Consider the following 21,563-nt stretch of genomic DNA (forward strand, 5'->3'; position numbering starts at 1 on the left):
GTGGCAACAGTCATGAGCTCATTTGAAGAGACAATATGTTGTTTTAAGTCACTTGTTTTTATAAAACATCATCAGCTGCATGCACGCACATGTGCATTCAGCGAAAAAAAAAAACAACCTCTATTCTTAAGAATCTCACTCTCAGTGGTGGAAAGCCCCTTCAGTGACACAGAGATCACATAACCTCTCTTGACACTGGAGAACAGAACTCCCAATGGAAATATGCAGATTCACACACGCTGAGCGCCGGCCAAGGCTCCAGACTGCCATTGTCCTTAAAAGTCATCCAAGGAAAACAACAAGGAGGGTCGCACAAGGCCTCTTGTGGAATGGCAAATAACCAGAGAGCGACACGGAAAGAGAGGAAGTTAGCAAAAGACTGAGACAGAGAGAGAGAAGCAGAGACCCCCTCCCATATAGCAGAGTTTTATGGGACACCAAGTGCAAAATACGATCATCAGGGGACAGGTGAGTTCCACTAATGTCCAATCATTCAAGAAGAATCTGACACATACTGAATGGAAAATATGTCAGCTCCAAAATGTAGTGAACAAAAACACACGTGCATGAAAAAAAAACAACTAAAATTATCTTACTCTTAGGTATAAAAAAAAGTCTGTTAGGAATACTGTCATATTTGTTGAAATGCATTCAATCAAACTGGAGATTTATTTTAAGCTCTGTGGAAAAATAAACAATACTACATCTTGCAGGAAACTCGTTTTTTATTCCTCTTTTTTTTTTTTTGAGTGTCAAAGCCACGCACAGACAGAATGAGAGGATAAAATCCAAATAGCATAAGAAGCTTAGATTGTGGAGATGTTAATCATTCATTAGTGCCGAGTGACCCTTATTATAAAACCATCTTTGTTGTCATTATTCATGTGACACAAACTGCTAGCTTGTTAATTCAGACTCAGGATGTTGACAATAGGGGGTGTACAAAAGGCTTAAAAGCCACGGTCCCCCTCGCGATCCGACTTTCATATGCAAACGAGAGAAATGTTTTGGGTTTACTGGCCTGGTAGGAAATGATTTAGGGCGACACCATTACTCTGAGCCTTTGAGTTGGGGGTTGGCTTGGGGGGGGGGGGCTCATACATCACCCTGATCATTAATCAATTAGCGTCTCCCAGCCACCTGTCGGACACACTGGCGCACAAAACATTCTTGCCCTTGGGCTGTTGCTAGACGATTCACCGCTATTACCGTCCAACCCCTTGAGGCACCCGACCCTCTCCTCTTTATTGCAACACCCTGATGAATTACATAATCGCACCCATACAGCAGTCCTCAAAGTCAATAGCTCTTCTGCAAGAAAACCAGAACCGAGTGTCTTGGCTCTTTCCCTCCATTCTAAACTGTTTTTCTTTTTTCTTTTTTTTTTTTTCAACGAGCAGCTCAGACGTCACAAACAGAAAAGGGCGAGCGGAGAGGAATTGACGCCATTCTTGAGGGAGAATCAATCAGCTGACGGCTATTCAAAAGTGCTGAATGCACACCACCACTGCATCCTCTATTGTTTTAAATGCACCTGCCTCGAGCTGAGTATTGATAGGTGTTTCTTATTGATGTTGTGTCACCGTAGCCAAAGACACTTGAGATGGAAAGGCCCAAACTATCCGAATTCTCCGTGACGATATTCCAGAAAAGTGATTTTGTTTTGCTGACAACTGAATGCTAATCTGTTTGAGCACACAGCGGCACGTTCAGCTTCACTTTCCCACAGGGTTTTAGGTTTATGCAATGGAAAATTGACCGAGAGGGAAAGTGGAAGGCGCAGAGTTAACAAAAAAGCTGTGGTAAATTTTTCATGATTTGGGTTGTTTCAAAACTCCATCAGGTTCTGTGATCTCATGGAACCACTTGAGATGGCGTGGTGGGAGAGACTGAAAAATTCCTCAAGACTCCTGTTTAACTGCCCTCAATGCAACCGCAAGAATATTTTTATTTTCTCTGATATTTGTGTGCAAGTACGACTCTTACGCAAAAGCTCTTGCTGCCACTACAATCTCTTCTTCACAGCTTCCCTGACAATAGGAAACTCTCCTCCCAAAAACCCCTCACATTTTTCCACACTTTTTGGGGTTATTTGGAACTAATTCTCAAAAGCAGCTGAAGAGATAAGTGGCACTAAAATTAGAGGCTAATCCTCCAACCGTCAGTGTGGGGACATGGAGAAAGTAGATTTGTCAAGGCCTAATTTAGCAGTATTCTTTCGTTATAAAAGTAGCACTCTTCACGCAGCTTAGCTGTACGAAAAGGCTCAATCAGTCTCATGTGGGTCGTGCAAGTGGAACGTAAAGGCCTATGTGTGAACCCGGAAAAACCTGGCATCTGAGCTGGTGCCATTATAGTGTTGAGTCTATTGTTGGTACCTGAGCTGCACTTTTCAACTCTGAAGGGCTACCCCTTGAAAATGACATTCACCATCCGATTCTGAAGGCTTCAAAGACAAGAGCCGTACCTCTGGGGGATTGTAGAAAATCTGGGACATTGTGTTGGGTGTGTGAAGTGTGTAGTACCGGGCCGGGCACTAGAGACTGAAGGTTTTTTTTGTTGTTGTTGTTGTTTTTGTTTCTCCTCGCCTGTTAAATCCAGCCAACTCAGGCGAGGAGCCAACATTATCAGGTGGATTTTCAGAGGAACAAAAGCTCCCGTTTGATTCCTTACACTGCCAGCAGGAAACAAAATAAATAGAAACTCCGTACACACATGAGTGAGTGTGTGTGTGTGTGTGCGTGCATGTTGTCCTTAATATTTTAACAAAATTTGTTTCTTACGGAAGATTATTTTCAGAATACATTTCTTTTCATTTCCTTCAGTAAGGTTCTTAAACTTGGCTGTGAAAGGTTAAAAGTAAAGCTGAGAACAAAAGTAGCAAAGCGTATCTGTTTAGGTACACTGTATCTAATCAAAACGGTATTTCTGAGGCAGAAGCCCAAATAGAAGAATATATTTTTGGAAAGATAAATCTGGAAAGGGATTAAATCTCTACCTTGACTAAAAGAAGAGTACTTGTGTGTCTTGAGGTGGTCAATCGGTGTTGAAAAGACTAAGTAGAGCAAAGGCTACCAACAGGGTACAGAACCAGCAGGAAGGAGGTGGGTGATGGGTGGAAGGGGCAAAGGCTTGACCTTGCAGGGTCAATAGGTGATAAGTACCATTTATCATAGCTATGAAAGCTGCAGAATGAGAAAGGCAGCTTCTCTCTGAAGAAACGCGCCAACGTTTTGATGTGCGAGTCCCAGGCAGGCAACAGATGCCCCGTGTTTACGACAGAGACGAGTACTGGGATCTCTAAGTGGAAAAACATGCCATGCTGGCACACAGTAGCAGCAGAGAAACATTACATCATGGTGCCGATTTAATGAGCACAACCTGGTTCTAATTCGAGGTTTAAATACCTGCCAATGCCAATACAAAATATTTTATTTCATGCTTCTATGAGAAGTGCAAAACTTAAGCTTCATTTGATCAGGCAACGGCGACGGGTAAAAGCTTGCGGTTGTGGTCACGGCGCTGTCCAAAACACGATGGAAACCACACGGGGTATCTGAACCCAGGGAATCTATGGAGCTTGACATACACACAGAGGATTTAACAAAGAAGCAATTGAAGAGCAGAGAACACCCCACTTCCATAGGGACTGTCTGGTAGTAGTTCTCTCTCAAGAAGCATAGCAGCTTGTTATTGTTTTGGCCCTTAGGACAAAAAGGAATACAGTCCGACTGGGGTCCTGGGCCAAAGGCCAACTGAGCTGAAAGTATGCTGTTGAGGAGAAAGACAATTACAACATATTCACACAAGAAACATCCATCAATGAAAATGACAGCTAATTGCAGAAAAAAGAAGCTTTTGTTATCCGTTTCATAACTTGTGCCTGGACAGATTATCTGCGATGAGAATCACAGAAAAACTAAACAAAGATTACACAACGGTATCTCATGCCCCACACCTCCAACGCACAAAGAAGATCAACTGTGTTAGAGCTGCTTACACACACACACATAACAACAACAACAACAACAACAAAAGAAAGCAGTGCCCATCTGACACTTTCTCAAGTGTTTAGATTGTTTGAAGGAGCAAAATAAATCGCTTGAGAATTTGACTAGAATGTGTCAATGTCATCCAGATTTCGTAACTTTGTTACAAATAGCCTGACAATCACATCCTCGTGCAACTTCAGACTTGCCGTTCAATCAGCAAGTGTTAAATACTGAAAAAGCTCAGGGTATTGTTTGGTGTACAGCATAAAAAGTGTACATAAAGAACAAAGCTTCATCTAAAAGATATAACACAATAAAGGCTGCAAATATTCTATTTAAAGACACTCCAAAAACAACAAAGTTGATATTAATAAGCTTCACAGTGTGGTCTTAATTACACTCAAGTAGTCATCAGAGGGTTCAGTAAAACAGAGATTATAATACAAAACAACAATAATGTTATGACTTATATATCATTTATATTAATGTCAAACAAACGCTTCCTCCTTTTCACACGATGACACCTGTTTTTACTTTGTCGGTGCATGAACAGATTACAAGAAGACAACGTTATACAAATTCTATCATCGCAATCGTAAACCGGCTGATTCAAGCGCCAAACACTGAAATAAACTTGATAATTTGCTGCAGGCAAACTAGTCCTGCAGGGGGTGTGGGGTGGAAGGTTTTAAATCAAATGCTTGGAAGAACATTATTTACCAATAGGTGTGAAAATGGGCAGAGCTCTGTAAGTGGTTTCATTCATCACTGCTGAACCAAAGCAGTTACTTCTGTGCTTTCAGTGATCTGACAATGAGCGACTTACCGGAAAACACAGAAGAAAAACAAGCGAAAACACAGCTTCTTTCTCCAAAGCCAGAACTTTCAAGTGTCACTTAGAAAATGACCTTCAATCCAAACGTCAGACAGCATTCTCACACATTATCAAGGCCCTGGAACTAACAAAACGTAATGGGATACAACTATTTAGTGTTATTGGGGAAAACACAAGACATCTTAAGCCCATAGTGGAAGGCAGCATCTTCCATCTGTTTTAATGGGGGTTCCACAATGTAATCTTTGAACCATTTCAGACATAGAGTCCTTGAGTTTGGCCCAAAAAAATGCCTCTTATGTTTACATAAGAGGATTGTGTTTGCTTCAGGAATTTATACTGTCAACTAGAAATTCATCACAAGGTACACAAGCATCTGTGAGTTCTTGTGCTTTTCCACGGAATTCATTTTTTATTCTGTACATCATTTTTAATGTTGAAAAGCCCTTTTTTATGGTTGTAAATAATAAAAGCAAATAGTTGAACTAAAAGGGTTTGATTTCTCTTTGAATGTTTTTGCTAAAGTTGTTATAATAAATGGTGCAATAGCAATAATAAATATAAACCTAGCACGAAAAGCAAGGACATTTGTGTTTGGTTCATTCTTTGTTGTAACAATACTTCTTGGCCATAAATCTTATACAGTTAAAAAACCTGTTTATTTCCCCTTAAATGGTGCCACATTTGTTAGGAAAATTCATTTGTGAGTTGAGCAGCAGAGCTAAATATGTGGGTTGCACCTATGAAAAAAAAAAACCTGCCAAGTCTTCTCTGTCAACACCAAACAGCTTATTTCGCTATTGACTCTTGTTTTGAGTTTCTGGCACCTCTGAGCAACCAGTGGCAATCCCATGACTCCACAGCCTGGGCTCAAATTTGTCTTCCAAGACAACAACACTCACCCCCACAGAGCGGGGTTTATCAGAGACTACCTCCAGAATTTGGGAGTGGAGAGGGTGGAATGTCCTGCCTGCAGTCCTGACCTCAACCCCACTGAACACCTGTGGGATCAGCCTGGGTGAGCTGTTCGTTCCAGAGCAGCCAAACAACTACAGTGGCAACAAATTCTGGTTTAGAATGGGATGCCATCCCACAGCTGGTGAGCAGCATGAGGAGGAGATGTCAGGCCGTTGTGGCTGTGCATGGTTCTTCCACATGCTACTGAGACCGATGTTTGTTGAAGAAATTGTTAAAATGCCAATGTCTTGTTTCTTCAGACTTCAATCATCCAACTCAATACACAACACCAAACAAGAGTCAACAGCAGAGTAAGGTGTTTGGCAAGATTTTCATGAGCACAACCCAAAGACTCTGTTTCAACCCACAAATGCATTTTCCTAACAAATGTGGCACCATTTAGGGGAAGAAACAGGCTTTCCAGCAGTATAATATCTTTTGCCAAGAAGCATTGTTCAAACAAAGTAATTAGCTAAACACAAATTTCCTTACTTTTTGTGCTAGGTTTGTATAAATATATGTCTGAATACAAGTTGGAAACACTATATTCATGACATCAGTCAAATTCTTTTTTTTTTCCTCAGGCAAATAAATTACACTCAAAACACGAGGAAGTGGAGAACACAAACAGCAGTCATCACTGTCAACACAAAACAAATCCTCAGATTATCACACATGAATTGCTAACAACCTGACTTTACATTTTAATATCAATACAAATAAGATAAAATCTCTTTTACTTTTATTAATTTATGCTGCACTGTTGAGTTTTTAAGATGGCTCTTTGTCTGTGCACAACAACACCTTTTAGCCCTTTCCATACAGATCTGACTTTATTGCCATTTCTTGTTTTGCCGCCAACTTTTACTCAATCACAGTGAAACTCACTTTAGAGTGAAAACAGTGTCTGGATGGACTGCCTCTGCTGCAGGGTCAGAGGCACAACACCTCTCTTGTTGCATTCCCATTTAAATCTCTGTACCTTACAGACAGAAGGCTGAGGCACAACAACACAAAACCTACAACTAAAAAGAAAAAGGCTGAGCAGAAGAACTAGTTTGTTGTTGCGGGGGGCTTAAACCCATGTAGGTGGAACCAAGGTTGATTTGTAAGATGAGGATTGAGGTCATCTGTGCATTTTTTATGGATTATGTAAAGCTCCATCTCTTTCTGATCCTCTACATTCATTTATTATTCATACTCAATTGTGCTCACCAAACTTTAACACAAAGAATTTGCTACCTGGGCGAGTTCATTACAGGTGGTCATTTTGTTTTACTTAAACCTGTTTGATAATCCCAGAGGATTTAAATAAGTCAATAATCTGTAAATAAAAACATGAACTTGCAGGAGTAGAATAAGTTGCTGCTGCAAGGTGCTGCTTTTGAACGGTTTTCTGTTCTGAGGCTCAGTGCTGCCCTGTAAAGTAGTCAGTCGTCCCTGGTTGTTTGTTTACAAAAGCTACAAATGGAGGTGGCCTTTATTTGATGCTACCCTACCTATTAACCACCAATATGAGTGTAAAAGGTGAGGTAAGTAAAAGTGAATTATTACTTTTGAATTTGTTTTTGAAAATACTTCTTATGTGGTCATATTTGCTAAAATTGATTGGAAGTGGCCAGTTGAAGTGTTGGCACAGCAGTGTACTATGGATGAAGAGAAAATATTTAAATTCTGTAAAAACATGGCCAAATGTCATATACGTACCTTCACACATTGTTATAATTATACACAAATACAGAGCACAAACTATCACAGTAAAACAAGGATTATATTAGATTTGTTTAATATTTAATTGGATTCGTAGTGAGAGTAAAAAGATATGCCTGAATGGAACTTTGGATAGAAAAAGCCACGGTGTAAATTGGTCGAGTAGGCACTGACTAAGACATCTGGACGTGGCTGATGTGTACAAATGAGAGGTTCAGCTGAAATCACCCTGAAACACAAAGCAGCGGGGTGCACAGAAGTCTCCTGGAACACAGTCAACACATTTCACACATGCAGGGCCTGGAAACAACACGCTTGGGGCTTCCACCTTCATTTAGATGAAAATGGACCTCCTCGAGAGGAAATAAAGCCATTTTTAACCTCCACCCCTCCCTCTCTTCCTTCGAGTTGGTCTTCAATAATATGCCCAGTCAATGGACTGTGGGTCTATTCAACTGGGCCCACAGCACAGCCATAAATAATGTAGTGCGGCTCACATGAAACCCTAATCACCATTGTGCTGTCACCCAACAGAGAAGATCACTTGTTTAATTTACTGCGCCGCATCTGTCTCAGTTCTGCCCAATTTAATTTCAACGGGCAAGTACTTCAGGTATTTATCAATCTGCTTTTCGCCCGACTCACTGTTCATGTATGTAAATCTGAGAGCGCCTGTTCATGCATACATGCTTTTTGTGTGATGATGAGGGCAAAGTAGAACAAACAAGAGAGATGCAGCTCATGAAACAACCACGGCTGGCCTTGGGAAAAAATAAATAAATAAAAAGCCATCAACACTCATTAACCACAGCTCATTATCGGCCATATACAACAAACTTCATTACATTACTATTCCATTAGCTGGCAGACATTTGCATATTCCAGTTACCTCTTTACCGAGGCAGTTGATCATAAATGGCAGCCATATGCTGCCTGGTGCACCATATTACAGAATTATTACTGCAACACTAAAAGCCAAGAAAATGGAAATCGTGTTGACACAAAGTGAAGTACAAAACCAGTCAAAAACGAGCCAGTGTTATTGATAATGTCTCAGGCTCACTGAGCAAATGCAGATCATTTACAAGCACAGGTCCGCTGTCTGCCTGACAAAATATCTGCAGGCTGACGTTGGGTTTTCTGGGCTGGGTGCATTTCTGACATACCTTCTTCACATGTGCTGTACATGCCATTGATATTAAATAAACAGTTTTTATAAGAGCCAGACTTGGAAGATTAAATAAAGCTGTACTGTAACAGCTACCTGCTGTCCTGTTTAGGGAGCATTTCTTGCTTTGTGTCATCAAATATTCTCTGTATGTTTCGGCATGACAATGATCTTGTGCAATGGCTCTTCACTTGAGCTAGCTGTGATGTTATGACAGCCCATGGAAGGAGGAATAATCAGCAGTAGCTTTGCACGCTACGTTGACTTAGCGGGCAAAAGCCAGGTCAGCGCAGCTGTACGATAACAATGCTTTGTGCCTGGCCTTTTACAGGACAGTTGCTTGTGCTACAAGAAGCAAGAGCAGTATAATCTTTGTTATGCGTCTTTATCTTGCCACCGCGATGCTCTCTTCACACTGATACACGAGGGTTAGCAACTTGGGCTAATGTGAAAGCAGCTGCAATCACAACAGCTGGCTAAGATGCTGTCATCTCCCACTCTCGCAAATAAAACAGAGGGTTTGTTCCACTGAAACTAGTGGTGAGAAGCGCTGATTTGTGTGGTATGAAACTGAACATGATCACTGCTTATAGTAGGATTAAAGGCCTAGCAGTCCTTGAAGGAATGCATATCACCCACAGCCTTTCATGCCAGTTTTGGACTAAGATCATCTTATGATGAGCAATGATCGCGCTGTAGCTGTTTTGGTCTAAGCTTGAAAATAAAAAAACATTATACGCAACCAATTTGCGAGAAGTCACGCTCAGAGTATTTGTTACAAGCTACCCCCCCCACATCAAATTTTCACTCAATATCTTATAGCCATTTTTTTGTGTAGGCTTATGCTTAATAGTTGTGGCAGCCAACCTGAATGGGGTGGACTCCAAAGGTTTATCTATTGTAGATGTACATCCAACAATTATTTTCTGCAAGTTTTGTTAAATTTCATCCAATGGGTCATGAGATCTTTTAGTAAAACAGACCTATAAACACACACAAGCGCAGGAAAAATTATTAACGTCCATCTTCGCCTTTTGGAATTTGGTGATAAAAATCCTAGAAGTCAAGTGTCTTATTCTAGAAAAATCACAATTAGGAAAAAAAATATCTGCTGGCTGCAGACACGCTTGGCTCAGAGAAGTGTCAGCGTTATCAAGCATTGCTTAAGGACAGTTGGATCTGTATGACATTTGTATAAGTGACACCTGCTTTCTGGCTCGCCGTCGGACTCGCAGCAGCAGAGGGTTAACTCGGCCTCTCACTTGTACAATACGTCTTTAGAAGGAATATTAACAGTGTGACTGAGCAGGAGCAACTGGAATAAGGAGCACGGAGAAGAAAATAAAAATGGAGAAAGGGAAAGAGGAAAAAAGGGGTGGGTGTACGAATCCAATTTCCACTGACAGTGTGCTCAGGATCACTGTTTCAGTGAAAGAACATATCATCTGTCAAACTTAATGGCAGTGTCTTGGGGGAAAGCGAAGGAAAATGGAATAAAGACCATTCATTAAGAAGGTAGGGGAAGGGGGTGTGCCAGACCCATCTGTCTGCTGCACTATCTCCACAGGAAAATAAATATATACACAAGCTATTATTTGTGTATTTACAGGGTGGCAGTGCAGCCACAATCAAGAGCTGCCTCTCCAGATACAGTGATAATATTAGTGGAAGAAGAAGCTGAGGGCTAAAGCACAAAACTACCAGCGAGAATGAAGAGATAGTCATGGCTGCGTACTGGCAAGCTCGCCAACGGGCCCCGCCAGCCTGTCTCTCTCTCAGAGCTGTGGATGTGCTCAGAGGAAGCAATTGATACCATTGTTTTATAGAGAGGAGGGCGGAGGGGGATAAAGAACCAACAATAAGCCTCTTTCACTGAAATGTCAGCCGTCACATCAGGGGACTGTCCAACTGGGCAGAGACTATTTTGTAGAAAGCCAAGGTAAAAAAATAACCTAAATAAAAAAAAAACAACTTAGTACTAAAGCCCGTGATGATTCTGGCAACAACATGAGCCAGAACCTTTGCACATAAATTACTGGAACAGCAATCTCAAACATGGCAGATTTAAAAGGTACCCACTGCAATGTCGTAAAGACTGTTTTAAAAAAATAAAACAATCATGAAGTAAGACAGAAAATCCACATAATATTGACAATTAAATTTGTGAAATTCACCATATTTGTTTATCTACACAGACTATAGCCAACCTAATGTAAGTCGGTTGCGTGACTCAAGCTTCCTCATAGTTTTTGGCAGAGTGCTTTGTTTACACTGAGCGTGTACCCTCATTTCAGAATTGTATAGCAATATATTTGGGAATCTACTGGAGTAAAGTCTTTAAAACTGCACCATTTGATATAGGTCAGGATGACCTTTTTCCATGTTTGATTGTATAGTTTGCAGTGAGTACCTTGAAAGTGATAGTCAAGTCATTTTGAAGTGATGTTCTATCAGTTATCAGCAGTTAGTACTTTATCAGCTAGGACATCAGTCACAAAACAGAGTACTGAGAAAGAGGCAAAGTCTTTGTGCAGGCTAGACTAATGGTTAGCCAAACAAGTCCCAATTTTTAATCGTTTTTCAGGCTTATAAAACAAGTCTTTCCCAAAAACAACATACTTGTGTGAAGGAACGCTGCACTCGATAATATTAATATTTTGCATGACACCATTTGTTCAGTTTGTTGCCGTTTTCTCGACCGAACAACGTCCGTGCTACTGCATGAATGCATGCGTGCGGAGCATAGGTAGACACTGTATATGCAGCTGGTTATGAGGCGGCAAGTGTATCTACCAGCCTGATCAGTGTGTCTATTCTGGGTATGAGCAGGGAGTTTTAAATATTTGAAGTCTAGTTAAAAGGGGCGGATTCAAAGAATTCACACAACCATCATAGCAGTTTTTTTGTTTTCGTACACTAGCACCTGGTAGTGACACACCAATTTGTTTCCTAATGGTGCTTTTCTTGACAGAACACCTACCGTCTACCCCCCTATCGAACAAACAGTGTTTTTTCCTAAAACGCACAACCCTAGTTCATTCAGTCCGAAACTTTACTCAACTCCAGTGGACTGACAGATCTGACTTGGTAAACATCTATCCTGGATGAAGACTTTTGCCTCTTTCTCCACCTTCTGTGCTCTATGACCAAAGTCACAGCTGATAAGGTACTAACTACTGATAACTATTTGACAGAACATCCCTTCAAAAATGACTAGACTCTCTTTTTAACGACATGGTTAATGTGAGAGCAAGTCAAACGAAGCAATGAGACAAGATTTTCAGTTTATCTCTGCTCAGTGTGATCTTGAAGATTTGTTTGCTATAAAACAGCCAATAGGTACAAGCGTGCAGATATGTCAGTGACTTCAAGGTCTAACAGAACGATCTACAGCTTGAAACACATTCCAAATCAATAACCAGGATAATATGTTATATAGGTCTTTTGGCTCAGCCTCATTAGAAAAAAAAGAGAGACAAAAGTGGCCTAATTCTTCAGGCAAATTAACATTGTGATGAACTTAAAATATCACAACTAATCCATTCTGGGACAGTTTATTTTGAGTGTACAGCAGAAAGGTACAGAGTCTTTTCTCTTTCCGAGTGCCTCAATAACCCTTCTAGTCTTTGAAAATCTCCCTCTGAAGGTTTGAGGTGAATATAAAGTTGAAGTGAAGTACCCTGCCGCTTTAAGGCTGGGATGAAACTGAGTTTTCTACCACTCTGACCTAATTGCTTACTCTCGCTCTCCCCACGTGAACACGGGGAGCTGTACACTCCTGACACGTAAAGATTATTTAATACCATCAAAGCCGTAAAAAGAGGAATGAAAGAAGGCAGCGGGAAGAAGGGAGGCAGGGTTAACCCTCCAGTGACGGGCCGGCGGAGCAGCTAGGTGCGTGGAAAACAGAAAGAGAATCAGTATGCCGAATGCTGAATGTAGCTCCCACACCCCAATAGATCCCCACCCCCTCCGAATAAAAAAAATAAAACAATGCCATTCGGCCTCAGCTACACTCTCCTGGTATCGGCTCCCACCCTTCTTCTCTCCCACTTTTCCCACACTTGCCCTGGTCCCTAAGGCAAAGACTACGTCATTGGGCACCACAGCAAAACCACTATAACATCCCAATTTATTTCGACTGAGTCTGACAGACGCTGGGCCTCTTTCATTTGGGTCAAAGCTAGTTTTATTAGAGTAAAGCTATATGGGGCTGTTCCACTGGACTACATGAGTGGAAGGACTTGTTTCCCTGTTGGGGATGTTTTGTTTGTTGACAAACTGCCACGTGCACATCAAAACAGATGGAATGAAAGGTCTAGCGTTCCTTGAAGTAATGCATGTCGCTCGCCACCCTTGATGCCAGAGTTTTAAACTAAGATCTTCTAATGCTCGGAGAATTTTATGCTCAATATTATAATCTATTATCACTTGAAGTATGTGCTGTGTATGACTCTCAGCTACAACAACAACAAATGTTAGCTTAATAGCTGTCAAGCTGAATGAATGATTTATTTTGAGCCAATGAAAAAGAAAAACAAAACAAAAACAACGCATATTATACCCTTTAGTATGGTAAAAAAGGAACAAAAAAAAAAACATATATACATCCACTTATACCCAAATATATACAAATAAACATACTGTAAAAACAAGACATTGAGTCATTAAATTCATGTGTTATATAATAGATCTTTGAACATAAAAAGAATGCATTTAGCTCGAAAAGGAGTGAGAAGAAGACAAAATTATTTACTCCCACTCCCCATTCATTCATTCAAGTTCATTGCAATAAAAACAATTGTGTATACTGAGGTATATTAACTGTGGGGGCCATCCTGAATTGTTTTAACTTCAAAAGTTAATCATTTGAAGATCAGTCCAATTATAATTTGCAGAGTTTCAATGAAACCCATTTAGTGATTTATCAGATATTTTGCTAACAGACAAACAGGCTTTGCCAACAGGTAATGTCAAGCTTTCAAGCCAAGAAGTTGCTCAATGGGTTGCCCTTAGAGTATGTACCGATGGCCATCCTCAGCTGCTACCACAATAAAATTCAGCTCAATATCTGTAAAATTGTCTGAGTTATAACCAGTTTTGTGGCGGCCATCTTGAATGGAGTTGACTCCAAAAGGTAATCAGTTTTAGACGTTCATCCAATGATTACTTTCTGAGAGTTTCATTAAAATTAATTCTGTGATTCATTCAATATTCTGCTAACAGTACAGGCAAACGAACACACTCAGACAAAAACACGATCGCTCCATCTTCACCTCTGGCGGCGGGCGACGAAAACTCAACACAACCCCGATGGTTTTTCCTTCCTGTTGTGTTTGAAAGTAACTCTGCTGTGTGGGTTTTTCTTGAAACCCTTTCTAATCCAACAGCGGCGCTGGCGGCAGTCAGAATGTGACAGTGCGTGGGTGGGACTGGGTAGAGGTGTTTACCGGTAAGTAGGCACGGGGTGGCATCTCCAGGGTGCGCTGCCGCTGTGAGGAGCTGGTCTCATCTGTCAGAGCCTGATGAGTTTGCACCGCGCGCAGCCACAGCCGCAGCCGCAGCCTTGTGAGTCAGCCTGTCTCATCAACAACGCGGCAGCTGAGGCAACAGGCCACTCCAGACCAAACCACCTGACACACTCTGGACCGTTTCACAAAGAACTGGTTCTAAATTTAACCGGGAGCACAGCTCTGAAACCGGATTTTGAAATGTTTTCTTCCTGCTTCTGTGCAGAAATAAAAAAAAAATACTCCTTGCCTTTCCTAATGGAATGCCTATCGCCCGCCGCCTTTAATGGCATAGGTAAAGCTCAAGTTTACTTATATTATGCATTTAAAAACAACTACCATTGGCCACAGTGCTATACATAAAATGGTAAGAAAATAACAGCAAAGCACAAGATCATCTTAACTTAGATCATTTTATGATAAGAGCTGATGAACTTACAGCTGCTTCGGTCAAACCTTCAAAATAAAGTTCAACGCAACCTCATAAAATAGTGCATTTCTTGTGTAATCCTTCACCACGTGGGTGACTCTCAGCTACTACCACATCAAACTTTAGCGTCATATCTGTAAATTTCACTGAGCTGTAGCCAGTTTTGTGTTGAAAAGGTAGACTAGCTGTGACAGCCATCTTGAACGGGGCTGACTCCAAAATGTAATCAGTTATAAATGTACATTCAGGGATTACCATCTCAGATTTTCATTCGAATCTGTCCACTGGTTCATGAGATTTCTTGCTAACAGATGACCAAACACTCACACAGACACAGGCAAAAACAATATTGTCTTTGCCTTTGGTGGCAACAAACATTTATTCATCAACAGGCAAAGATTATTCCACTTTTGAACCCTTGCTCTACTAAGAAAGACATTATTTGGGCTAGAGTAACACTGGAGAGGCAGATCGACCGAATACACTGCACATAAATAACTCAAAATATGACTATCCAAACCTCCCATCTGGTAAATTCACTTGTTCCACAAAGTGATGAGCAAAACTGTCAACATGTGTCGCAAATAAATCTCTCAGAGCTTTTTTTGTTTTTTATTCAGCAGGAGCTAGTGACTCACTATGACTGTTCAAAGACAACAAAAATGCGGTTTTCAGACTTTATAGCCTGAAAAGGAGGCACTGGGGCATGGCGAAAGGGGGCAGCGTCAATGTGAAACTGCCATAACCTTTGCTTTGATGTTACATGTAGCCTTGCCACGTGAAACCACGTCATGTGAGGGAATTAACCGGCATTGTTCGCATAGGAAGATCCCCGGCCTCCCACCTGTCAGACGAGGTTCGAGGTTCGTTAGAAGCTGATGATTTTTATGATTCAACTTGTTCTTAAAGTAAAGTTCGAACTAAAGAAACAAAAACTGTGGCTCGCGACTACTTGGAAACACTCCTTCGCCAAACCAGCCACACACATGTACGTTTCGATCTTTCGGATGACCTCACAGCTTGTCAGGAGCTTTAACTTTAGGATGCTATGACGAGCATGATCATAACATCCGGCGTCAGAACACGGCTAGACAAGCTGATTACCGCGTTGTTTTAACAAAACTTCCAAAAGGTTATGATCAAAATTCTTATTGTAAATGACAGCTTTCTGGGTGGGTTGTGTATTTTGCATCGAAGACTTTGCCAACCATGGTGAGGGCAGAACATTTAACTGTGAATCACACTAGGAGAGAAGGTGACAGGGTGGGAAAACCCTCTTCCTCACCAGATTTCCTACTGAGTGACTCGTCCTCTAATGCATCTTGCTCTGAATGTCACGGGTTGTCAGAGAAAAGGTCGAGTGTCTTTCACCTCCAGCTCTATATGCACCCCACCAAAAAAACAAATCAGCTTGCACTTCTGTACTTTGGTCAAGCCTTGACAATAACGTTATGCACAATGCCACGCTCAGAGTATGTGTAGTGGTAACGCTCAGCTGTTACCATGTGAAATTTTAGCTCAATATCTGTAAAACTGACTGAGTTGTAGACCTTTTTGTATTGGTTAATGTCGATTAGCCGTGGCCACCATCTTTAATTGGGTTGACTCCAAAAGTTAATCAGTTGTAGATGTTAATCCAATTATTACGATAAAAATAAAAGAAAGAAAAGAAAAGACAGTGATGTGTCCCTTCTCACTGAAGCACGAGGAGAGAATGTACAGCAGGACCTGATTGTTGCCGTTTTAAAAGGAGGGTAATAAGCACTGTAATCTGTGGTTTTACAGGATAACGCTGCAGGTTTTCACCGCTGCGGGGCACGTTACTCAAATGTGCCAGTCCTGACATTTAATTAAGACACCTCGGATCGCCATGTTATCCTGACAGGCCATAATCAGGGACTGTTAACAAACAGAAGGAGGTATCTGCCACTTTGACAAGGTATTTTAAGTCTCTCTTTAAGATGTTTGTCTCGGGTCATCGGGTTTCCAGCTTGTGCAAGCTGCTGTGACTCCTCCTGGTGCGAGCTCTGCTGCTGATGGTCGTTAATAAAGTTTACGTCCAGACAAATGTAGCACACAGATAGGGGTGAGCTTTCATACGGGAATTGCACAGATCTATGTCCACAACACAGGCTGCATGATATGCATGCCATACGTTTGTTACCTTTCATTATTGGTGTGTCATTCTGCAAAATTTGGTGCTGATCCAGTACAAAGTAAATACAGGGCCAGTATCACTGGTATCGATGTTTAACTTGTAAGGGCAGCCTATGAACTTTCACCGACTTTCATCACTAGGCTAAATCTGAAGTAATATCCATGACTATAAAATGACTGATGTTTTTTATTTCCACTGTTAATTAGCTGGTTATTCGCATTTTAGAACGCAGGAGGAATCGTAAGCAGCGTTTCGAGGCAATTAAAAAAAAATTATGTTCACTAACTGAATTTAGAAATATTAAAAAGGTACACTTTGCAATGTCATGAAGACAAAGTAACAATATAATTTTCTCCTCATATCGATAAAAACTTGCGAACGGCTGTCGGCCACCACTTGCATTTGTTTACCTGCAGAAACAGCTAAAGTGACTTGAAGCAGGTCAACGACGGTGACATCCGGGGAAGAGCTGCTCAGGACGGAGAAATTAGACAATTTCGATGTTGGGTTTGTGAAGTGTGCAGACAAAAGTGTTTTGTTTACATTGAGTGCATACCCGCATTTCCGAATTGCTCATCGATACAGCTGTAAATCTACTGGAGTAAACTTCATGTCACACAGCTCTGGACAACCAGTTGTAAGTTTGATTTCTTAGTTTGCAATGAGTACCTTTGAGTCAGTAATTGGAGCATGGAAGTATCAATCCGATACCAACGTTAGCGTCGGCGGTATCGATACGCGGATCGATCCGCACACCCCTACTCATCATATCTGTACTTTTCTCACGTGCCAAGCTCAGCGAGGCGGCTCCGTCACTGGACCCGACTAACACTGACACTGCAAAGGAGTATGTGAAAATGTCTACAACTGAACAAAAGCATACTAGCTCTGCTTGCTAGCTGACCTGACAGCTCAAGCAGACGTCGCGTGTTTCTCGACAGAACACAGCGGTTTCTATATGCCAGCGCACCCGGATATTTAAGCAGGCACGAGCTCGGCAGGAGTTTCATATCCGGTTATTTTTTAAACAGCGTCATTTCTGGGAGAAAATGGCGTGTGCGTTACAGACACAACGTGATGCATTCCTGAGCTTTCAGGTGAAATAATTTCACACAGCGCTCGGCGTGCTCTCTCCGGAGCCCGAGACACGCTGTCAAATGTTGACAAGCTGTCAGTGACAAGAGTATGGTAATACCTGGGACCTGTTGACTCCTCCTCCCGGTCCCCTCCGACTGCTGCTGCCGCCGCCTGCCTGCCTGCCGCTGCCGCTGGCGCCGCCGCCGCTGCTGCTGCTCGTGGAAGTTCAGTCGCGCGGCTGTAATTTCTCCAGAGGCTTTTCAAAGTTTTCCGCCGACTCTCCAGTCTCCAACCGGACGCTCCCCCCCGCCACCTCAAAAAAAAAGCGCTACGTGAAATTATCCCTACCGAAAAAACCGTGGGCGAAGAGGTGGCGAGTCGCTTTCAGAGAGCAGGCAAGTTTGGCACGGCGTTCGCAAAGACGACCATTGCGGTCACGTTCTCTGGCTGTGAAACCCAACGCAAGCGCTGGCCCCGCCCCTTTTCCCCTTATATGGAGGGCAGCCCTAAAAAACGTGGATGCCCTGTTCCGTCCAGATGTGCACTCTGGGAAACTTTAATTCTTGTTTAGCCATGCTTCACTGAAATGCGAATGAAAAGCTTTTTTTACGCAGTTTTAGCGAGGTTGTAGTCCGTTGTCTTGGGTGCACGTGTGAAAAAAAAAAAAAAACAGATTGCACAACATCTTCGTTTTTAAAAATTCCGCTTTAACTACTTGGAGTCAACTCCACCTGTCTGTTAGCAAAATATCTCATGAACCACTGGGCGGGTTTTAATGAACCTTTCAGGAAATGATCACTTAATATACATCTACAACTGATTAACTTTTCGAGCCAACCAAATTCAAGATGGCCACCACAGCCAGCTGATCTTAGAAAACACATAAACGTCTTTAATTCAGTAAATTTCACAGATATTAAGCTAAACCTTAGTTATACTTGTTGATGAAAGTCTTTCACAACACATGCTCCAAGTGCTACTCATTGCACTAGGTCTTTGTTTAATACTTTAGCATTACCTATTAGAGTCACTTTTGTTTGTCTGTTAGCAAAATATCTCATGAACCACTGGACAAATTTTATTGAAACTTTCAGAAGGTAATCACTGAATGTACATCTACAGCTGATTAACCTGTGGAGTCAGTCCTATTTAAGATGGATGCCACAGCTACTTGACATCAGGAAACACAAAAAGGAATATAACTCAGTCAAGTTGAAAGATCTTGAGCTAAAATTTGATGTGGTAGCAGTTGAGAGACTCACGGTTGAGCTATTTTACGAGCTTGCACAAAATATAAATTTTCAAGGTTGGATCAAAACGGCAACAGCTCCGTCATTTCTCAACACAAGACTGTCTTAGCTCCAAACTCTGACATCCATAACTTTTTTTTTTTAAACGCAAGCAAGCACACATTTCCAAGCCATATTTTCAAAATGTGTCTTTTCCAAACATTATGTTAAAAAAACAAGAAAACTAGATGACAAAAGCAGTTACACTTTTTCGGACAAATGTAAAACAAATATCTATGCGTATGAGCATGTATTTCAACCTTTTTTGTTAAAAAGAAAAGATTCAGCCTGACTGACTCCTATACTCATCAGATCATCACGATAAAGAACAGCAGACAAACAGGCGTTTTCAGATTTTGATCAAAAATGCATCGTTTGCATCAAATTTTTAAGCCCACCCCCTCCTCCATTGCGTGACTGAACCTCCCCGCCTGCTGTGAACGCCATTAAAGCCTCCATCAGGGTCTGTTCTGTCCTCTTTTGTCAAATACTTGGACAAAAACTACCTGAAAGCTGCAACGCTGGCAGGAACATCAAATCTAAATCATGTAGGTGTCTAAAGTAAAGGAAAAAAAATGACGTTTTTCTATATTGAAGGCTATAATTTAAAGGTTGTGTTACTGTGCATTGTGTTTGTTGTGTATTTGTGACCTATTATGCGTTATTAGGAGACGGATGCTACACGTATCACGTGTGCATGTTTTTTATTTTTTAAATTTTGAATGTATGCCCTAAAACAAGCATGCAGTGTCCCCCGTTTAACAGGAAAAAAGGCAAACAACGCTCGTATTTACATGAAAATATCGAAAGAATTTAATACAAATTGCTACACAGGCAAGAATTTGGCTCGCGGGTATAAACTCTAAATCACTAAAAAAAATCACATTAGAGTAAAAACTGTCCTCGGAGCGTGTGCTCATAAAAAGTGATGACACGTCTCCATAAAAATTTAAAGACGTTTCAGCTGTTTGTGTCTTCTTTCAGCTCATGAAAGCAACTGTGTCCATAATATGTGATGAAAACAATATTATATGTTTGCTTTTTTTGTTTTTTTGATTGTATATTTGTACTGAACATGACTGAATGTGATCAAAAAGGGGTTTTAGGTTAAAGAAAGCGAAAGAAATGAAAATATAAAGGGAAGATCTTATCTTGTTTTTGCCTTTTATAATGAAACATTTTTTGTTACCACTTCCTAATAAGGCCCATTTTATAAAGCATTTATGAATGGTTTATCTAAGTTTGTCCACACTTTATAAAGCATTAATAATTAGCTATAAAACAGCTATGAAGCACAATTTGAACATTGAAGCAGGCTCATTATTTGGCAAGATCCTGCAGTTTACCTGCACTATGAACATTTGTAGAATCCTTTTTTTTCCTTTGTATGGCATAAAAAGTTATTTAATTAAAAAAGAAAGCTAAGCAACAAACAAATATTTTTTTTTCCTGAATGAATAGAAGTACAGCACATGATGCTGCCAAATAGTGAGCCAGCTTCACTGTATGAACAGTGTTTTATAAGTGTTTATAATTGTTTGGTGATGCTTTTAAAGTATTTAAAACTCACAAATAACATATTTATAAAGCGTTAATAAATCTTTAATAAAAGGGCCCTTTTTGCAATGCAATGTGGGTTTTTTTTATTATTATTTATTTAGAATATAGAATATATACTATTGTTGACTTTCTCAGTCCTCATTTTCTTAGTTATTGGATTTATTTTATTCATTTTTTTAACATAATTTTATTCATTTATTGTGCTCTGACCTTATTCTTGATTTTATTCTCTGAACGCAAAATGAAACAGTTTCACCTTCATTTGACATATTCAGCAAAAGTGCAACTTCAATTTCCACATTTAGACTTTGTTCCTGATGTTGCTTCATTATTATCAAAGCTTTGACTTTAATCTTTAAAAGCATTAGAAAAAAAAGCTTCTTCTCACGCTCAGTTTTTTTCATGAACTTGCTCTTAATACAATTTCTTTTTTAAAAAGGGGGTTTATATATGATCAAAACTCATTTACAACTTTTAAAAAAAACCTTGTTGGTTATTGTTAAGATTAAATATCTTTGTGTTAAAAAGAGGGGATCAGACTGATTTATTTGCCACCTTTTATTAGCTGTACTGTTATTACATTACCGTATAATTTTACTTTAAATATAAAAAAAAACACCGATTCAGTCATAAATAAGGCAAACAATCAATGATTTTCCACCTCAGAAAGTAAAAATCTATGATGGGATGTGGATCTCCTTTTCCCAAACAATGGAACATCATATACTATCATATACCAGTGGCTCAAATTTGTCCTCCGTGGAGGACATTTGTGAACCTGAATATCTCCCACCCACTGCATAATATTGAATTAACTCCTTTTGCTATTTGCTGAGGACATTTAGCGCTTTTCAGTGACACTAAATATGAAGGGGTG

At 40.5% G+C, this 21,563-nt stretch overlaps 1 protein-coding gene across 2 annotated transcripts in view; it reads right to left on the bottom strand.

Annotated features, from left to right (window-relative positions):
• Nucleotides 1-18,290, bottom strand: part of raraa (retinoic acid receptor, alpha a) — a 153,580-nt gene extending 135,290 nt beyond the window's left edge. For both annotated transcript variants that reach the window (XM_017418524.3, XM_017418523.3), the window contains exon 1: nucleotides 17,956-18,290. The gene's annotated coding sequence lies outside the window, so the exon portion shown is untranslated. The remainder of the gene's footprint in view (nucleotides 1-17,955) is intronic.
• Nucleotides 18,291-21,563: the final 3,273 nt, after the last annotated feature.

The sequence above is a fragment of the Kryptolebias marmoratus genome, linkage group LG17 (assembly GCF_001649575.2).
Source record: "Kryptolebias marmoratus isolate JLee-2015 linkage group LG17, ASM164957v2, whole genome shotgun sequence".
Classification (NCBI taxonomy): Eukaryota; Metazoa; Chordata; class Actinopteri; order Cyprinodontiformes; family Rivulidae; genus Kryptolebias; species Kryptolebias marmoratus.